Source organism: Aquarana catesbeiana, linkage group LG07, assembly GCF_042186555.1.
Source record: "Aquarana catesbeiana isolate 2022-GZ linkage group LG07, ASM4218655v1, whole genome shotgun sequence".
Lineage (NCBI taxonomy): Eukaryota > Metazoa > Chordata > Amphibia > Anura > Ranidae > Aquarana > Aquarana catesbeiana.
Window position 1 is genome coordinate 126,965,193 of NC_133330.1, and position 21,724 is coordinate 126,986,916.

The following is a 21,724-nucleotide window of genomic DNA, read 5'->3' on the forward strand; positions in this document are numbered from 1 at the left end:
TCTGGCCATTTAGCAACTTTTGCTGCAAAGAACCAAATAAGCTGAAACTTGACAGAACATGTTGGCAATGGCCAGAATCGTCCATTTCAAGAGGTGTGGGGCAATTGACAACATGTTTTGTCACGTTTCAGCTCATTTGGTTCCTTGCAGCAAAATTTGCAATTAACCAAATGAGCTGAAACCCCACTCAATAGAAGATTCTGGTCATTGTTAAAAATGTTCTGTCAAGTTTCAGCCCATTTGGTTCTTTGCAGCAAAAGTTGGCAACCGGCCAGATTCTTCTACTGCGTGAGGTTTGCGGGTAATCGGTTACCAACTTTTGCTGCGATTAACCAGATGAGCTGAAACATGACGGAACATGTTGGCATTGGCCAGAATCGTCTATTGCAAGGGGTGTGGGGCAATTGCCAACATGTTTTGTCACGTTTCAGCTCATTTGGTTCTTTGCAGCAAAATTTGCAATTAACCAAATGAGCTGAAACCCCACACAATAGAAGATTCTGGCAATTGAACTTGACAGAACATGTTGGCAATGACCAGAATCTTCTATTGAGTGGGGTTTCAGCCCCTTTGGTTAATCGCAAATTTTGCTTCAAAGAACCAAATGTGCTGAAACTTGACAGAACACGTTGGCAATGGCTAGAATCGTCTATTGCAAAGGGTTTGGGGTAATTGCCCACATGTTTTGTCACGTTTCAGCTCATTTGGTTCTTTGCAGAAAAATGTGCTATTAACCAAATGAGCTGAAACCCCAGACAATAGATGATTCTGGCCATTGAAAACGTGTTCTGTCATGTTTCAGCTCATCGCAGCAAAAGTTGGAAAAGATTGCTCCCAAACCTCACGCGTTTTGCTGCGATTTACCAAATGAGCTGAGACATGACAGAACATGTTTTCAATGGCCAGAATCTTCTATTGCGTGGGGTTTCAGCTCTATTGGTTAATCGCAAATTTTGCTGCAAAGAACCAAATGAGCTGAAATGAAACGTGACAAATCATGTTGGCAATTGCCCCACACCCCTTACAATAGACGATTCTGGCCATTGCCAACATGTTCTGTCAAGTTTCAGCTCATTTGGTTCTTTGCAGCAAAAGTTGGCAACCGGCCAGATTCTTCTACTGCGTGAGGTTTGCGGGTAATCGGTTACCAACTTTTGCTGCGATTAACCAGATGAGTTGAAACATGACGGAACATGTTGGCAATGGCCAGAATCTTCTACTGCGTGGGGTTTCAGCTCATTTGGTAATCGTAAATTTTGCTGCGATTAACCAACTGAGCTGAAACTTGACACAACATGTTGGCAATTGCCCCACACCCCACGCAATAGACGATTCTGACCATTGCCAACATTTTCTGTCAAGTGTCTGCTCCTTTGATTTACCGCAACAAAAGTTGGTAACCGACTGCCCCCAAACCCCACGCAATAGAACATGTTTTCAATGGCCAGAATCTTCTATTGCGTGGGGTTTCAGCTCATTTGGTTAATTGCAAATTTTGCTGCAAAGAACCAAATGAGCTGAAACGTGACAAAACATGTTGGCAATTGCTCCACACCCCTTGCAATAGACGATTCTGGCCATTGCCAACATGTTTTGTCACGCTTCAGCTCATTTGGTTCTTTGCAGCAAAATTTGCGATTAACCAAATGAGCTGAAACCCCACTCAATAGAAGATTCTGGCCATTACCAACATGTTCTGCCAAGTTTCAGCTCATGTTGGTTAATCACAGCAAAAGTTGGTAACCGATTCCCCCCCAAACCCCACGCAATAGAAGAAGATTCCTCCCATTGCCAACATGTTCTGCCAAGACCGCCTAATTCGAATGCTACTCGCAATATATGCTTCCCCCACAGCTAGGTCAGCGGCTGCCTGTCAAATGTCCTACCGGTCCTTCGCTAGAATCACCATACTAAAAATGAATGTCCTCCCCAGACTCCTCTACTTATTTCATTTTCAGGCCATCTCCATTAAACTCCCCCCCAACCTTCGTTCTTCGCATCTTATAAGAGGATGTGCAGAAGACTGGTACGCCCAAAACTGAAAGGGAGACTGGGTCTCCCAGATCTCCAAAAATACCATTGGGCATGTCATCTTACCAGTATTGTGGACTGGCACATACACAAATGTAGCAAAGACTGGACCCACCTTGAAAAATCCTTCTCGAAAAAAACGGTCTCACATTTAAAATTACGACATTTACCAATGGATCAACAATAAATCCATCCCTAAAATGTTGATTTTTAGATCTGCATGCAAAACTCTCAGACTTAGCCCCTCACTCTGTCCCCTGAACCTGCTAGACCAAAACCCAGACTTCTCCCCGGCCTATTCTAACACAACCCGAATGACACACCCCCTGATCCTCCAACTAGAGCCCAACAATTCTTCCATAATGGCGAACTCTTACCGCACTCGGCATTTCCGCTAAATTCCCTGATCGACACATACCCTTTTTTAAATTCCAACAACTTAGACATTCTCTCCTCAGTACCACACCTACCGCTCAATGGCACCTCGACCACACACCCTTTAAGGCGCTGTGCACCAGCATAGAGCCCCAAAGGCACTTAGAAGTGCATACATCGCTGAGATTATCATACGACAAAGACTTGAACATAGACATTCACAAAGAAGATTGGGAACACATACACACTTATATTCACAAAGGTTCCCTTAATACCTCTACTATAGAAAATAGATATAAAATCTACTCAAGATGGTACAGAACACCCAACCGGATACATAAATTCCATCAATCCATCTCTCCACTTTGCTGGCGATGCAATTCGGTCAAGGGTTCGTTACTCCACATGTGGTGTGAATTGCTTAAATCACAACATACACCCCAAACTTCACCCCAGCACAATACATGCTCCACCACACTTCCTTACCCATTGCACGATATAGGAAATCTTACTCTACACCTCATTAATGCAGCCAACTAATGTATACTGACCCATTGGAGAAGCACCGACCCTCCGACCATATCGGAATGGGTCCGTAGACCCATGGGTCCGTAGACAGAATAGCAGAAAGGGAAAACCTTATACATCAGGCCAAGGATAATCCAATGAAATACAGGGAAACCTGGGCACTATAGAGATTCTACAAGTGCTACAGATTCAACAATCTATCACCATACCAAACTTGGGATGAACGCTTCTGAAAAATTTTCAAATACACCATAGTTCATCACAGCCTCTGCCTAGCATATACCCCCCCTGCCCTGTCCTACCCCCCCTTCGATACACATAAGGCCTTTGGTTCACGTTCAGCTCCATCCCTTAATCCTGATACTAACCCATAGTATCACATAGACCTAATTAGACCTCCAGGACACTTTGTAGCCCCATACATGGATACGGCACCATTGAGAAGGGGCTCTCTCCCAGACTTCAAAACAAACAGACTATGTCTAACATTCAACAATACAAGTTTATTGCCCCCTCCCACTCACAGTTTTGATCCCGATGGGGGCGAGTGGGTTTTGTGGTGGCGTATCTCGGTTTACATCTTCATAAGGCCCGGAGCCCTGCTCAACTGCACATGTACTAAATCCAACCCCCCATCGCAGGGATTTGGGAGACCACCTCTGTACCTCCGTCCCACCATCGTTACTATTTCTTGCTGATAGACACAGAAACGTTTCATTGAGGTTTCACAATAAAAATTTTTTCTTGAAATATATACTACAACTATATACCACTGTTACAGTTGTAATGTTTGATATATCCAATAAATTACCACTTACCTAATGTCACTTCTTTATTCTTGTAATCTCCTGTATTCTTGAAAACTTTAATAAAAATTTCATGAAAAAAATATATATATATATTTTACAATGCTAAAACATTAAATGTGAAAATGGCTTAATGTAGCTTAAGACGTAATAAAGTGCCTAAACCTCAATCAATTGCCCTGAAACTTTGCACAGCCTAAGAGCTCGACTTCCCAAATCTATCTATGAAGTTTTATACGATTCAGTGTTCCACAAGGCAAACTAGGGACATTAAGCTTGTTTTTTGGGGAGCCTTAATGTGGCTTAACGTACAAAAAAGACCTTAAATGTTAACCAGTTTCCCCCAAATTTCACACAATTGAAGATTCTATCCATGTCAACATATTCTGAAAATTTCAGCTCATTTGGTTAATCACACCAAATGTTATTCACGTTAAGCTATATTTTACAATGCTAAAAGACTTAATGTGAAGATGGCCTAATGTAATGTGATTAACTTTTGGTGTGATTAACTAAATGAGCTGACATTTTCAGAATATGTTGACATGGATAGAATCTTTTATTGTGTGAATTTTCGGGGAAATTGGAGAGGGAGAAGAGAGAGAGGGAGAGAGATAGAGAGACAAAATTGACAAAATCTCAAATAAAAAACATAGTCAATGACTCCAAAGAAAAACGTGTTGGAGAATGGAGAATTGAGCTAACAAACTCCAAAAAAACGAACTGTTTACCAGTCAATGGAGAGAGACTACAAACTGGCCCCGTAACCTGGAGGTGCTACAAGACCCCTAAGACAGACAGACCCTGAACCTCTACAGACTGAGAGCCCACAGCCTATAAATCGAATTAAGACGGCACAGACAGACCTACAAGCCCAGGGAGAGTAGACTGTGCCAGCAATGTGACCAGGGGGTCCTGGAGGATGAGGACCATTTCCTGCTACATTGCCCAAAGAACTCATCAGTGAGGGACACTCACTTCCAGAGACTCTCCACTCTCATCCTGGACTTCAATTCTATAGAAGAGAAGAGGAAACTCCAATTTCTACTGGGAGAAGAGGAGCCAATGGTAAAAATTGCTGCCCAAGGGGGGGCGTGGCCAGCATGTGAAGGGAGAAAGACGTGCCTCGCTGGAGCTCCGTCCGATCCTGACATGCACTTCCACAGCGGCTTAACAGCAGTTCTGCCTACTGGCGCTGCATTCTACCTGACAGCTTCCCCTGCTCATCCCGGTTGCTGGTTTGTAGTTCTGATGGGCCCCACGGATCCCGCAAATCTAAATCGGGCCCGAAGGCTCCCTGCCCACCCCCCACCGGCGGCCATCTTAGACACAAGCATTAGTCATGGCGACTGGCACTCAGACCTCAGCGGAGATGGGGATGGCCGATTCCCCCACCGGGGCTGAAATCCTGGCAGCAATCATGACCTGCAATTAATCGCTAACAGCGAAAATAGACTTTTAACTGTGGATACTGGTCTGATCCGCCAGGATCTGGATAAGTTCCAAACTCGGATCTCGGAGGTGGGGGAGAGAGTCTCCACAGAAGAAGATACGGTCCGGACCGACTCCAGAGAAATTAAGGCTTTGCAGATCCAGGTGAAAGCGCTCCAGGAGAGGGCAATCGACACAGAAAATCGCTTGAGGCATAATAACGTCCGTATCCTGGGCCTACCTGAGAGCAGAGGGCCAAATTTTACTTCAAAGAACCAAATGAGCAGAAACTTGACAGAACATGTTGGCATTGGCCAGAATCGTCTATTGCAAGGGGTGTGGGGCAATTGCCAACATGTTTTGTCACGTTTCAGCTCATTTGGTTCTTTGCAGCAAAATTTGCAATTAACCAAATGAGCTGAAACCCCACACAATAGAAGATTCTGGCAATTGAACTTGACAGAACATGTTGGCAATGACCAGAATCTTCTATTGTGTGGGGTTTCAGCCCCTTTGGTTAATCGCAAATTTTGCTTCAAAGAACCAAATGTGCTGAAACTTGACAGAACACGTTGGCAATGGCTAGAATCGTCTATTGCAAAGGGTGTGGGGTAATTGCCCACATGTTTTGTCACGTTTAAGCTCATTTGGTTCTTTGCAGAAAAATGTGCTATTAACCAAATGAGCTGAAACCCCAGACAATAGATGATTCTGGCCATTGAAAACGTGTTCTGTCATGTTTCAGCTCATCGCAGCAAAAGTTGGAAAAGATTGCTCCCAAACCCCACGCGTTTTGCTGCGATTTACCAAATGAGCTGAGACATGACAGAACATGTTTTCAATGGCCAGAATCTTCTATTGCGTGGGGTTTCAGCTCTTTTGGTTAATCGCAAATTTTGCTGCAAAGAACCAAATGAGCTGAAATGAAACGTGACAAATCATGTTGGCAATTGCCCCACACCCCTTACAATAGACGATTCTGGCCATTGCCAACATGTTCTGTCAAGTTTCAGCTCATTTGGTTCTTTGCAGCAAAAGTTGGCAACCGGCCAGATTCTTCTACTGCGTGAGGTTTGCGGGTAATCGGTTACCAACTTTTGCTGCGATTAACCAGATGAGCTGAAACTTGACACAACATGTTGGCAATTGCCCCACACCCCACGCAATAGACGATTCTGACCATTGCCAACATTTTCTGTCAAGTGTCTGCTCCTTTGATTTACCGCAACAAAAGTTGGTAACCGACTGCCCCCAAACCCCACGCAATAGAACATGTTTTCAATGGCCAGAATCTTCTATTGCGTGGGATTTCAGCTCATTTGGTTAATTGCAAATTTTGCTGCAAAGAACCAAATGAGCTGAAACGTGACAAAACATGTTGGCAATTGCTCCACACCCCTTGCAATAGACGATTCTGGCCATTGCCAACATGTTTTGTCACGCTTCAGCTCATTTGGTTCTTTGCAGCAAAATTTGCGATTAACCAAATGAGCTGAAACCCCACTCAATAGAAGATTCTGGCCATTACCAACATGTTCTGCCAAGTTTCAGCTCATGTTGGTTAATCACAGCAAAAGTTGGTAACCGATTCCCCCCCAAACCCCACGCAATAGAAGAAGATTCCTCCCATTGCCAACATGTTCTGCCAAGACCGCCTAATTCGAATGCTACTCGCAATATATGCTTCCCCCACAGCTAGGTCAGCGGCTGCCTGTCAAATGTCCTACCGGTCCTTCGCTAGAATCACCATACTAAAAATGAATGTCCTCCCCAGACTCCTCTACTTATTTCATTTTCAGGCCATCTCCATTAAACTCCCCCCAACCTTCGTTCTTCGCATCTTATAAGAGGATGTGCAGAAGACTGGTACGCCCAAAACTGAAAGGGAGACTGGGTCTCCCAGATCTCCAAAAATACCATTGGGCATGTCATCTTACCAGTATTGTGGACTGGCACATACACAAATGTAGCAAAGACTGGACCCACCTTGAAAAATCCTTCTCGAAAAAAACGGTCTCACATTTAAAATTACGACATTTACCAATGGATCAACAATAAATCCATCCCTAAAATGTTGATTTTTAGATCTGCATGCAAAACTCTCAGACTTAGCCCCTCACTCTGTCCCCTGAACCTGCTAGACCAAAACCCAGACTTCTCCCCGGCCTATTCTAACACAACCCGAATGACACACCCCCTGATCCTCCAACTAGAGCCCAACAATTCTTCCATAATGGCGAACTCTTACCGCACTCGGCATTTCCGCTAAATTCCCTGATCGACACATACCCTTTTTTAAATTCCAACAACTTAGACATTCTCTCCTCAGTACCACACCTACCGCTCAATGGCACCTCGACCACACACCCTTTAAGGCGCTGTGCACCAGCATAGAGCCCCAAAGGCACTTAGAAGTGCATACATCGCTGAGATTATCATACGACAAAGACTTGAACATAGACATTCACAAAGAAGATTGGGAACACATACACACTTATATTCACAAAGGTTCCCTTAATACCTCTACTATAGAAAATAGATATAAAATCTACTCAAGATGGTACAGAACACCCAACCGGATACATAAATTCCATCAATCCATCTCTCCACTTTGCTGGCGATGCAATTCGGTCAAGGGTTCGTTACTCCACATGTGGTGTGAATTGCTTAAATCACAACATACACCCCAAACTTCACCCCAGCACAATACATGCTCCACCACACTTCCTTACCCATTGCACGATATAGGAAATCTTACTCTACACCTCATTAATGCAGCCAACTAATGTATACTGACCCATTGGAGAAGCACCGACCCTCCGACCATATCGGAATGGGTCCGTAGACCCATGGGTCCGTAGACAGAATAGCAGAAAGGGAAAACCTTATACATCAGGCCAAGGATAATCCAATGAAATACAGGGAAACCTGGGCACTATAGAGATTCTACAAGTGCTACAGATTCAACAATCTATCACCATACCAAACTTGGGATGAACGCTTCTGAAAAATTTTCAAATACACCATAGTTCATCACAGCCTCTGCCTAGCATATACCCCCCCTGCCCTGTCCTACCCCCCCTTCGATACACATAAGGCCTTTGGTTCACGTTCAGCTCCATCCCTTAATCCTGATACTAACCCATAGTATCACATAGACCTAATTAGACCTCCAGGACACTTTGTAGCCCCATACATGGATACGGCACCATTGAGAAGGGGCTCTCTCCCAGACTTCAAAACAAACAGACTATGTCTAACATTCAACAATACAAGTTTATTGCCCCCTCCCACTCACAGTTTTGATCCCGATGGGGGCGAGTGGGTTTTGTGGTGGCGTATCTCGGTTTACATCTTCATAAGGCCCGGAGCCCTGCTCAACTGCACATGTACTAAATCCAACCCCCCATCGCAGGGATTTGGGAGACCACCTCTGTACCTCCGTCCCACCATCGTTACTATTTCTTGCTGATAGACACAGAAACGTTTCATTGAGGTTTCACAATAAAAATTTTTTCTTGAAATATATACTACAACTATATACCACTGTTACAGTTGTAATGTTTGATATATCCAATAAATTACCACTTACCTAATGTCACTTCTTTATTCTTGTAATCTCCTGTATTCTTGAAAACTTTAATAAAAATTTCATGAAAAAAATATATATATATATTTTACAATGCTAAAACATTAAATGTGAAAATGGCTTAATGTAGCTTAAGACGTAATAAAGTGCCTAAACCTCAATCAATTGCCCTGAAACTTTGCACAGCCTAAGAGCTCGACTTCCCAAATCTATCTATGAAGTTTTATACGATTCAGTGTTCCACAAGGCAAACTAGGGACATTAAGCTTGTTTTTTGGGGAGCCTTAATGTGGCTTAACGTACAAAAAAGACCTTAAATGTTAACCAGTTTCCCCCAAATTTCACACAATTGAAGATTCTATCCATGTCAACATATTCTGAAAATTTCAGCTCATTTGGTTAATCACACCAAATGTTATTCACGTTAAGCTATATTTTACAATGCTAAAAGACTTAATGTGAAGATGGCCTAATGTAATGTGATTAACTTTTGGTGTGATTAACTAAATGAGCTGACATTTTCAGAATATGTTGACATGGATAGAATCTTTTATTGTGTGAATTTTCGGGGAAATTGGAGAGGGAGAAGAGAGAGAGGGAGAGAGATAGAGAGACAAAATTGACAAAATCTCAAATAAAAAACATAGTCAATGACTCCAAAGAAAAACGTGTTGGAGAATGGAGAATTGAGCTAACAAACTCCAAAAAAACGAACTGTTTACCAGTCAATGGAGAGAGACTACAAACTGGCCCCGTAACCTGGAGGTGCTACAAGACCCCTAAGACAGACAGACCCTGAACCTCTACAGACTGAGAGCCCACAGCCTATAAATCGAATTAAGACGGCACAGACAGACCTACAAGCCCAGGGAGAGTAGACTGTGCCAGCAATGTGACCAGGGGGTCCTGGAGGATGAGGACCATTTCCTGCTACATTGCCCAAAGAACTCATCAGTGAGGGACACTCACTTCCAGAGACTCTCCACTCTCATCCTGGACTTCAATTCTATAGAAGAGAAGAGGAAACTCCAATTTCTACTGGGAGAAGAGGAGCCAATGGTAAAAATTGCTGCCCAAGGGGGGGCGTGGCCAGCATGTGAAGGGAGAAAGACGTGCCTCGCTGGAGCTCCGTCCGATCCTGACATGCACTTCCACAGCGGCTTAACAGCAGTTCTGCCTACTGGCGCTGCATTCTACCTGACAGCTTCCCCTGCTCATCCCGGTTGCTGGTTTGTAGTTCTGATGGGCCCCACGGATCCCGCAAATCTAAATCGGGCCCGAAGGCTCCCTGCCCACCCCCCACCGGCGGCCATCTTAGACACAAGCATTAGTCATGGCGACTGGCACTCAGACCTCAGCGGAGATGGGGATGGCCGATTCCCCCACCGGGGCTGAAATCCTGGCAGCAATCATGACCTGCAATTAATCGCTAACAGCGAAAATAGACTTTTAACTGTGGATACTGGTCTGATCCGCCAGGATCTGGATAAGTTCCAAACTCGGATCTCGGAGGTGGGGGAGAGAGTCTCCACAGAAGAAGATACGGTCCGGACCGACTCCAGAGAAATTAAGGCTTTGCAGATCCAGGTGAAAGCGCTCCAGGAGAGGGCAATCGACACAGAAAATCGCTTGAGGCATAATAACGTCCGTATCCTGGGCCTACCTGAGAGCAGAGGGCCAAATTTTACTTCAAAGAACCAAATGAGCAGAAACTTGACAGAACATGTTGGCAATGGCCAGATTCGTCTATTGCAAGGGATGTGGGGCAATTGCCAACATGTTTTGTCACGTTTCAGCTCATTTGGTTCTTTGCAGCAAAATTTGCAATTAACCAAATGAGCTGAAACCCAACACAATAGAAGATTCTGGCAATTGAAAATATGTTTCAGCTCATTTGGTAAATCGAAGCAAAAGTTGGAACCGATTGCTCCCAAACCCCACGCAATAGACGATTCTCCCCAGTTAGCAACTTTTGCTGCAAAGAACCAAATGAGCTGAAACTTGACAGAACATGTTGGCATTGGCCAGAATCGTCTATTGCAAGGGGTGTGGGGCAATTGCCAACATGTTTTGTCACGTTTCAGCTCATTTGGTTCTTTGCAGCAAAATTTGCAATTAACCAAATGAGCTGAAACCCCACACAATAGAAGATTCTGGCAATTGAACTTGACAGAACATGTTGGCAATGACCAGAATCTTCTATTGAGTGGGGTTTCAGCCCCTTTGGTTAATCGCAAATTTTGCTTCAAAGAACCAAATGTGCTGAAACTTGACAGAACACGTTGGCAATGGCTAGAATCGTCTATTGCAAAGGGTGTGGGGTAATTGCCCACATGTTTTGTCACGTTTCAGCTCATTTGGTTCTTTGCAGAAAAATGTGCTATTAACCAAATGAGCTGAAACCCCAGACAATAGATGATTCTGGCCATTGAAAACGTGTTCTGTCATGTTTCAGCTCATCGCAGCAAAAGTTGGAAAAGATTGCTCCCAAACCCCACGCGTTTTGCTGCGATTTACCAAATGAGCTGAGACATGACAGAACATGTTTTCAATGGCCAGAATCTTCTATTGCGTGGGGTTTCAGCTCTTTTGGTTAATCGCAAATTTTGCTGCAAAGAACCAAATGAGCTGAAATGAAACGTGACAAATCATGTTGGCAATTGCCCCACACCCCTTACAATAGACGATTCTGGCCATTGCCAACATGTTCTGTCAAGTTTCAGCTCATTTGGTTCTTTGCAGCAAAAGTTGGCAACCGGCCAGATTCTTCTACTGCGTGAGGTTTGCGGGTAATCGGTTACCAACTTTTGCTGCGATTAACCAGATGAGCTGAAACATGACGGAACATGTTGGCAATGGCCAGAATCTTCTACTGCGTGGGGTTTCAGCTCATTTGGTAATCGTAAATTTTGCTGCGATTAACCAATTGAGCTGAAACTTGACACAACATGTTGGCAATTGCCCCACACCCCACGCAATAGACGATTCTGACCATTGCCAACATTTTCTGTCAAGTGTCTGCTCCTTTGATTTACCGCAACAAAAGTTGGTAACCGACTGCCCCCAAACCCCACGCAATAGAACATGTTTTCAATGGCCAGAATCTTCTATTGCGTGGGGTTTCAGCTCATTTGGTTAATTGCAAATTTTGCTGCAAAGAACCAAATGAGCTGAAACGTGACAAAACATGTTGGCAATTGCTCCACACCCCTTGCAATAGACGATTCTGGCCATTGCCAACATGTTTTGTCACGCTTCAGCTCATTTGGTTCTTTGCAGCAAAATTTGCGATTAACCAAATGAGCTGAAACCCCACTCAATAGAAGATTCTGGCCATTACCAACATGTTCTGCCAAGTTTCAGCTCATGTTGGTTAATCACAGCAAAAGTTGGTAACCGATTCCCCCCCAAACCCCACGCAATAGAAGAAGATTCCTCCCATTGCCAACATGTTCTGCCAAGACCGCCTAATTCGAATGCTACTCGCAATATATGCTTCCCCCACAGCTAGGTCAGCGGCTGCCTGTCAAATGTCCTACCGGTCCTTCGCTAGAATCACCATACTAAAAATGAATGTCCTCCCCAGACTCCTCTACTTATTTCATTTTCAGGCCATCTCCATTAAACTCCCCCCAACCTTCGTTCTTCGCATCTTATAAGAGGATGTGCAGAAGACTGGTACGCCCAAAACTGAAAGGGAGACTGGGTCTCCCAGATCTCCAAAAATACCATTGGGCATGTCATCTTACCAGTATTGTGGACTGGCACATACACAAATGTAGCAAAGACTGGACCCACCTTGAAAAATCCTTCTCGAAAAAAACGGTCTCACATTTAAAATTACGACATTTACCAATGGATCAACAATAAATCCATCCCTAAAATGTTGATTTTTAGATCTGCATGCAAAACTCTCAGACTTAGCCCCTCACTCTGTCCCCTGAACCTGCTAGACCAAAACCCAGACTTCTCCCTGGCCTATTCTAACACAACCCGAATGACACACCCCCTGATCCTCCAACTAGAGCCCAACAATTCTTCCATAATGGCGAACTCTTACCGCACTCGGCATTTCCGCTAAATTCCCTGATCGACACATACCCTTTTTTAAATTCCAACAACTTAGACATTCTCTCCTCAGTACCACACCTACCGCTCAATGGCACCTCGACCACACACCCTTTAAGGCGCTGTGCACCAGCATAGAGCCCCAAAGGCACTTAGAAGTGCATACATCGCTGAGATTATCATACGACAAAGACTTGAACATAGACATTCACAAAGAAGATTGGGAACACATACACACTTATATTCACAAAGGTTCCCTTAATACCTCTACTATAGAAAATAGATATAAAATCTACTCAAGATGGTACAGAACACCCAACCGGATACATAAATTCCATCAATCCATCTCTCCACTTTGCTGGCGATGCAATTCGGTCAAGGGTTCGTTACTCCACATGTGGTGTGAATTGCTTAAATCACAACATACACCCCAAACTTCACCCCAGCACAATACATGCTCCACCACACTTCCTTACCCATTGCACGATATAGGAAATCTTACTCTACACCTCATTAATGCAACCAACTAATGTATACTGACCCATTGGAGAAGCACCGACCCTCCGACCATATCGGAATGGGTCCGTAGACCCATGGGTCCGTAGACAGAATAGCAGAAAGGGAAAACCTTATACATCAGGCCAAGGATAATCCAATGAAATACAGGGAAACCTGGGCACTATAGAGATTCTACAAGTGCTACAGATTCAACAATCTATCACCATACCAAACTTGGGATGAACGCTTCTGAAAAATTTTCAAATACACCATAGTTCATCACAGCCTCTGCCTAGCATATACCCCCCCTGCCCTGTCCTACCCCCCCTTCGATACACATAAGGCCTTTGGTTCACGTTCAGCTCCATCCCTTAATCCTGATACTAACCCATAGTATCACATAGACCTAATTAGACCTCCAGGACACTTTGTAGCCCCATACATGGATACGGCACCATTGAGAAGGGGCTCTCTCCCAGACTTCAAAACAAACAGACTATGTCTAACATTCAACAATACAAGTTTATTGCCCCCTCCCACTCACAGTTTTGATCCCGATGGGGGCGAGTGGGTTTTGTGGTGGCGTATCTCGGTTTACATCTTCATAAGGCCCGGAGCCCTGCTCAACTGCACATGTACTAAATCCAACCCCCCATCGCAGGGATTTGGGAGACCACCTCTGTACCTCCGTCCCACCATCGTTACTATTTCTTGCTGATAGACACAGAAACGTTTCATTGAGGTTTCACAATAAAAAATTTTTCTTGAAATATATACTACAACTATATACCACTGTTACAGTTGTAATGTTTGATATATCCAATAAATTACCACTTACCTAATGTCACTTCTTTATTCTTGTAATCTCCTGTATTCTTGAAAACTTTAATAAAAATTTCATGAAAAAAATATATATATATATTTTACAATGCTAAAACATTAAATGTGAAAATGGCTTAATGTAGCTTAAGACGTAATAAAGTGCCTAAACCTCAATCAATTGCCCTGAAACTTTGCACAGCCTAAGAGCTCGACTTCCCAAATCTATCTATGAAGTTTTATACGATTCAGTGTTCCACAAGGCAAACTAGGGACATTAAGCTTGTTTTTTGGGGAGCCTTAATGTGGCTTAACGTACAAAAAAGACCTTAAATGTTAACCAGTTTCCCCCAAATTTCACACAATTGAAGATTCTATCCATGTCAACATATTCTGAAAATTTCAGCTCATTTGGTTAATCACACCAAATGTTATTCACGTTAAGCTATATTTTACAATGCTAAAAGACTTAATGTGAAGATGGCCTAATGTAATGTGATTAACTTTTGGTGTGATTAACTAAATGAGCTGACATTTTCAGAATATGTTGACATGGATAGAATCTTTTATTGTGTGAATTTTCGGTGAAATTGGAGAGGGAGAAGAGAGAGAGGGAGAGAGATAGAGAGACAAAATTGACAAAATCTCAAATAAAAAACATAGTCAATGACTCCAAAGAAAAACGTGTTGGAGAATGGAGAATTGAGCTAACAAACTCCAAAAAAACGAACTGTTTACCAGTCAATGGAGAGAGACTACAAACTGGCCCCGTAACCTGGAGGTGCTACAAGACCCCTAAGACAGACAGACCCTGAACCTCTACAGACTGAGAGCCCACAGCCTATAAATCGAATTAAGACGGCACAGACAGACCTACAAGCCCAGGGAGAGTAGACTGTGCCAGCAATGTGACCAGGGGGTCCTGGAGGATGAGGACCATTTCCTGCTACATTGCCCAAAGAACTCATCAGTGAGGGACACTCACTTCCAGAGACTCTCCACTCTCATCCTGGACTTCAATTCTATAGAAGAGAAGAGGAAACTCCAATTTCTACTGGGAGAAGAGGAGCCAATGGTAAAAATTGCTGCCCAAGGGGGGGCGTGGCCAGCATGTGAAGGGAGAAAGACGTGCCTCGCTGGAGCTCCGTCCGATCCTGACATGCACTTCCACAGCGGCTTAACAGCAGTTCTGCCTACTGGCGCTGCATTCTACCTGACAGCTTCCCCTGCTCATCCCGGTTGCTGGTTTGTAGTTCTGATGGGCCCCACGGATCCCGCAAATCTAAATCGGGCCCGAAGGCTCCCTGCCCACCCCCCACCGGCGGCCATCTTAGACACAAGCATTAGTCATGGCGACTGGCACTCAGACCTCAGCGGAGATGGGGATGGCCGATTCCCCCACCGGGGCTGAAATCCTGGCAGCAATCATGACCTGCAATTAATCGCTAACAGCGAAAATAGACTTTTAACTGTGGATACTGGTCTGATCCGCCAGGATCTGGATAAGTTCCAAACTCGGATCTCGGAGGTGGGGGAGAGAGTCTCCACAGAAGAAGATACGGTCCGGACCGACTCCAGAGAAATTAAGGCTTTGCAGATCCAGGTGAAAGCGCTCCAGGAGAGGGCAATCGACACAGAAAATCGCTTGAGGCATAATAACGTCCGTATCCTGGGCCTACCTGAGAGCAGAGGGCCAAATTTTACTTCAAAGAACCAAATGAGCAGAAACTTGACAGAACATGTTGGCATTGGCCAGAATCGTCTATTGCAAGGGGTGTGGGGCAATTGCCAACATGTTTTGTCACGTTTCAGCTCATTTGGTTCTTTGCAGCAAAATTTGCAATTAACCAAATGAGCTGAAACCCCACACAATAGAAGATTCTGGCAATTGAACTTGACAGAACATGTTGGCAATGACCAGAATCTTCTATTGTGTGGGGTTTCAGCCCCTTTGGTTAATCGCAAATTTTGCTTCAAAGAACCAAATGTGCTGAAACTTGACAGAACACGTTGGCAATGGCTAGAATCGTCTATTGCAAAGGGTGTGGGGTAATTGCCCACATGTTTTGTCACGTTTAAGCTCATTTGGTTCTTTGCAGAAAAATGTGCTATTAACCAAATGAGCTGAAACCCCAGACAATAGATGATTCTGGCCATTGAAAACGTGTTCTGTCATGTTTCAGCTCGTCGCAGCAAAAGTTGGAAAAGATTGCTCCCAAACCCCACGCGTTTTGCTGCGATTTACCAAATGAGCTGAGACATGACAGAACATGTTTTCAATGGCCAGAATCTTCTATTGCGTGGGGTTTCAGCTCTTTTGGTTAATCGCAAATTTTGCTGCAAAGAACCAAATGAGCTGAAATGAAACGTGACAAATCATGTTGGCAATTGCCCCACACCCCTTACAATAGACGATTCTGGCCATTGCCAACATGTTCTGTCAAGTTTCAGCTCATTTGGTTCTTTGCAGCAAAAGTTGGCAACCGGCCAGATTCTTCTACTGCGTGAGGTTTGCGGGTAATCGGTTACCAACTTTTGCTGCGATTAACCAGATGAGCTGAAACTTGACACAACATGTTGGCAATTGCCCCACACCCCACGCAATAGACGATTCTGACCATTGCCAACATTTTCTGTCAAGTGTCTGCTCCTTTGATTTACCGCAACAAAAGTTGGTAACCGACTGCCCCCAAACCCCACGCAATAGAACATGTTTTCAATGGCCAGAATCTTCTATTGCGTGGGGTTTCAGCTCATTTGGTTAATTGCAAATTTTGCTGCAAAGAACCAAATGAGCTGAAACGTGACAAAACATGTTGGCAATTGCTCCACACCCCTTGCAATAGACGATTCTGGCCATTGCCAACATGTTTTGTCACGCTTCAGCTCATTTGGTTCTTTGCAGCAAAATTTGCGATTAACCAAATGAGCTGAAACCCCACTCAATAGAAGATTCTGGCCATTACCAACATGTTCTGCCAAGTTTCAGCTCATGTTGGTTAATCACAGCAAAAGTTGGTAACCGATTCCCCCCCAAACCCCACGCAATAGAAGAAGATTCCTCCCATTGCCAACATGTTCTGCCAAGACCGCCTAATTCGAATGCTACTCGCAATATATGCTTCCCCCACAGATAGGTCAGCGGCTGCCTGTCAAATGTCCTACCGGTCCTTCGCTAGAATCACCATACTAAAAATGAATGTCCTCCCCAGACTCCTCTACTTATTTCATTTTCAGGCCATCTCCATTAAACTCCCCCCAACCTTCGTTCTTCGCATCTTATAAGAGGATGTGCAGAAGACTGGTACGCCCAAAACTGAAAGGGAGACTGGGTCTCCCAGATCTCCAAAAATACCATTGGGCATGTCATCTTACCAGTATTGTGGACTGGCACATACACAAATGTAGCAAAGACTGGACCCACCTTGAAAAATCCTTCTCGAAAAAAACGGTCTCACATTTAAAATTACGACATTTACCAATGGATCAACAATAAATCCATCCCTAAAATGTTGATTTTTAGATCTGCATGCAAAACTCTCAGACTTAGCCCCTCACTCTGTCCCCTGAACCTGCTAGACCAAAACCCAGACTTCTCCCCGGCCTATTCTAACACAACCCGAATGACACACCCCCTGATCCTCCAACTAGAGCCCAACAATTCTTCCATAATGGCGAACTCTTACCGCACTCGGCATTTCCGCTAAATTCCCTGATCGACACATACCCTTTTTTAAATTCCAACAACTTAGACATTCTCTCCTCAGTACCACACCTACCGCTCAATGGCACCTCGACCACACACCCTTTAAGGCGCTGTGCACCAGCATAGAGCCCCAAAGGCACTTAGAAGTGCATACATCGCTGAGATTATCATACGACAAAGACTTGAACATAGACATTCACAAAGAAGATTGGGAACACATACACACTTATATTCACAAAGGTTCCCTTAATACCTCTACTATAGAAAATAGATATAAAATCTACTCAAGATGGTACAGAACACCCAACCGGATACATAAATTCCATCAATCCATCTCTCCACTTTGCTGGCGATGCAATTCGGTCAAGGGTTCGTTACTCCACATGTGGTGTGAATTGCTTAAATCACAACATACACCCCAAACTTCACCCCAGCACAATACATGCTCCACCACACTTCCTTACCCATTGCACGATATAGGAAATCTTACTCTACACCTCATTAATGCAGCCAACTAATGTATACTGACCCATTGGAGAAGCACCGACCCTCCGACCATATCGGAATGGGTCCGTAGACCCATGGGTCCGTAGACAGAATAGCAGAAAGGGAAAACCTTATACATCAGGCCAAGGATAATCCAATGAAATACAGGGAAACCTGGGCACTATAGAGATTCTACAAGTGCTACAGATTCAACAATCTATCACCATACCAAACTTGGGATGAACGCTTCTGAAAAATTTTCAAATACACCATAGTTCATCACAGCCTCTGCCTAGCATATACCCCCCCTGCCCTGTCCTACCCCCCCTTCGATACACATAAGGCCTTTGGTTCACGTTCAGCTCCATCCCTTAATCCTGATACTAACCCATAGTATCACATAGACCTAATTAGACCTCCAGGACACTTTGTAGCCCCATACATGGATACGGCACCATTGAGAAGGGGCTCTCTCCCAGACTTCAAAACAAACAGACTATGTCTAACATTCAACAATACAAGTTTATTGCCCCCTCCCACTCACAGTTTTGATCCCGATGGGGGCGAGTGGGTTTTGTGGTGGCGTATCTCGGTTTACATCTTCATAAGGCCCGGAGCCCTGCTCAACTGCACATGTACTAAATCCAACCCCCCATCGCAGGGATTTGGGAGACCACCTCTGTACCTCCGTCCCACCATCGTTACTATTTCTTGCTGATAGACACAGAAACGTTTCATTGAGGTTTCACAATAAAAATTTTTTCTTGAAATATATACTACAACTATATACCACTGTTACAGTTGTAATGTTTGATATATCCAATAAATTACCACTTACCTAATGTCACTTCTTTATTCTTGTAATCTCCTGTATTCTTGAAAACTTTAATAAAAATTTCATGAAAAAAATATATATATATATTTTACAATGCTAAAACATTAAATGTGAAAATGGCTTAATGTAGCTTAAGACGTAATAAAGTGCCTAAACCTCAATCAATTGCCCTGAAACTTTGCACAGCCTAAGAGCTCGACTTCCCAAATCTATCTATGAAGTTTTATACGATTCAGTGTTCCACAAGGCAAACTAGGGACATTAAGCTTGTTTTTTGGGGAGCCTTAATGTGGCTTAACGTACAAAAAAGACCTTAAATGTTATTCACGTTAAGCTATATTTTACAATGCTAAAAGACTTAATGTGAAGATGGCCTAATGTAATGTGATTAACTTTTGGTGTGATTAACTAAATGAGCTGACATTTTCAGAATATGTTGACATGGATAGAATCTTTTATTGTGTGAATTTTCGGGGAAATTGGAGAGGGAGAAGAGAGAGAGGGAGAGAGATAGAGAGACAAAATTGACAAAATCTCAAATAAAAAACATAGTCAATGACTCCAAAGAAAAACGTGTTGGAGAATGGAGAATTGAGCTAACAAACTCCAAAAAAACGAACTGTTTACCAGTCAATGGAGAGAGACTACAAACTGGCCCCGTAACCTGGAGGTGCTACAAGACCCCTAAGACAGACAGACCCTGAACCTCTACAGACTGAGAGCCCACAGCCTATAAATCGAATTAAGACGGCACAGACAGACCTACAAGCCCAGGGAGAGTAGACTGTGCCAGCAATGTGACCAGGGGGTCCTGGAGGATGAGGAGCATTTCCTGCTACATTGCCCAAAGAACTCATCAGTGAGGGACACTCACTTCCAGAGACTCTCCACTCTCATCCTGGACTTCAATTCTATAGAAGAGAAGAGGAAACTCCAATTTCTACTGGGAGAAGAGGAGCCAATGGTAAAAATTGCTGCCCAAGGGGGGGCGTGGCCAGCATGTGAAGGGAGAAAGACGTGCCTCGCTGGAGCTCCGTCCGATCCTGACATGCACTTCCACAGCGGCTTAACAGCAGTTCTGCCTACTGGCGCTGCATTCTACCTGACAGCTTCCCCTGCTCATCCCGGTTGCTGGTTTGTAGTTCTGATGGGCCCCACGGATCCCGCAAATCTAAATCGGGCTCGAAGGCTCCCTGCCCACCCCCCACCGGCGGCCATCTTAGACACAAGCATTAGTCATGGCGACTGGCACTCAGACCTCAGCGGAGATGGGGATGGCCGATTCCCCCACCGGGGCTGAAATCCTGGCAGCAATCATGACCTGCAATTAATCGCTAACAGCGAAAATAGACTTTTAACTGTGGATACTGGTCTGATCCGCCAGGATCTGGATAAGTTCCAAACTCGGATCTCGGAGGTGGGGGAGAGAGTCTCCACAGAAGAAGATACGGTCTGGACCGACTCCAGAGAAATTAAGGCTTTGCAGATCCAGGTGAAAGCGCTCCAGGAGAGGGCAATCGACACAGAAAATCGCTTGAGGCATAATAACGTCCGTATCCTGGGCCTACCTGAGAGCAGAGGGCCAAATTTTACTTCAAAGAACCAAATGAGCAGAAACTTGACAGAACATGTTGGCATTGGCCAGAATCGTCTATTGCAAGGGGTGTGGGGCAATTGCCAACATGTTTTGTCACGTTTCAGCTCATTTGGTTCTTTGCAGCAAAATTTGCAATTAACCAAATGAGCTGAAACCCCACACAATAGAAGATTCTGGCAATTGAACTTGACAGAACATGTTGGCAATGACCAGAATCTTCTATTGTGTGGGGTTTCAGCCCCTTTGGTTAATCGCAAATTTTGCTTCAAAGAACCAAATGTGCTGAAACTTGACAGAACACGTTGGCAATGGCTAGAATCGTCTATTGCAAAGGGTGTGGGGTAATTGCCCACATGTTTTGTCACGTTTCAGCTCATTTGGTTCTTTGCAGAAAAATGTGCTATTAACCAAATGAGCTGAAACCCCAGACAATAGATGATTCTGGCCATTGAAAACGTGTTCTGTCATGTTTCAGCTCATCGCAGCAAAAGTTGGAAAAGATTGCTCCCAAACCCCACGCGTTTTGCTGCGATTTACCAAATGAGCTGAGACATGACAGAACATGTTTTCAATGGCCAGAATCTTCTATTGCGTGGGGTTTCAGCTCTTTTGGTTAATCGCAAATTTTGCTGCAAAGAACCAAATGAGCTGAAATGAAACGTGACAAATCATGTTGGCAATTGCCCCACACCCCTTACAATAGACGATTCTGGCCATTGCCAACATGTTCTGTCAAGTTTCAGCTCATTTGGTTCTTTGCAGCAAAAGTTGGCAACCGGCCAGATTCTTCTACTGCGTGAGGTTTGCGGGTAATCGGTTACCAACTTTTGCTGCGATTAACCAGATGAGCTGAAACATGACGGAACATGTTGGCAATGGCCAGAATCTTCTACTGCGTGGGGTTTCAGCTCATTTGGTAATCGTAAATTTTGCTGCGATTAACCAATTGAGCTGA

The 21,724-nt window shown here is 44.1% G+C and overlaps 1 long non-coding RNA gene across 1 annotated transcript; it reads right to left on the minus strand.

The window, feature by feature from the left end:
• Positions 1 to 1,964: 1,964 nt before the first annotated feature.
• LOC141103266 (uncharacterized) lies at positions 1,965 to 14,546 on the minus strand. Its single transcript, XR_012235276.1, has 3 exons — positions 14,165 to 14,546; positions 8,764 to 8,808; positions 1,965 to 3,797 (listed from the first exon to the last, which is right to left on the minus strand). It is a non-coding gene; the product is annotated as an uncharacterized lncRNA (long non-coding RNA).
• Between the last annotated feature and the right edge of the window lie 7,178 nt (positions 14,547 to 21,724).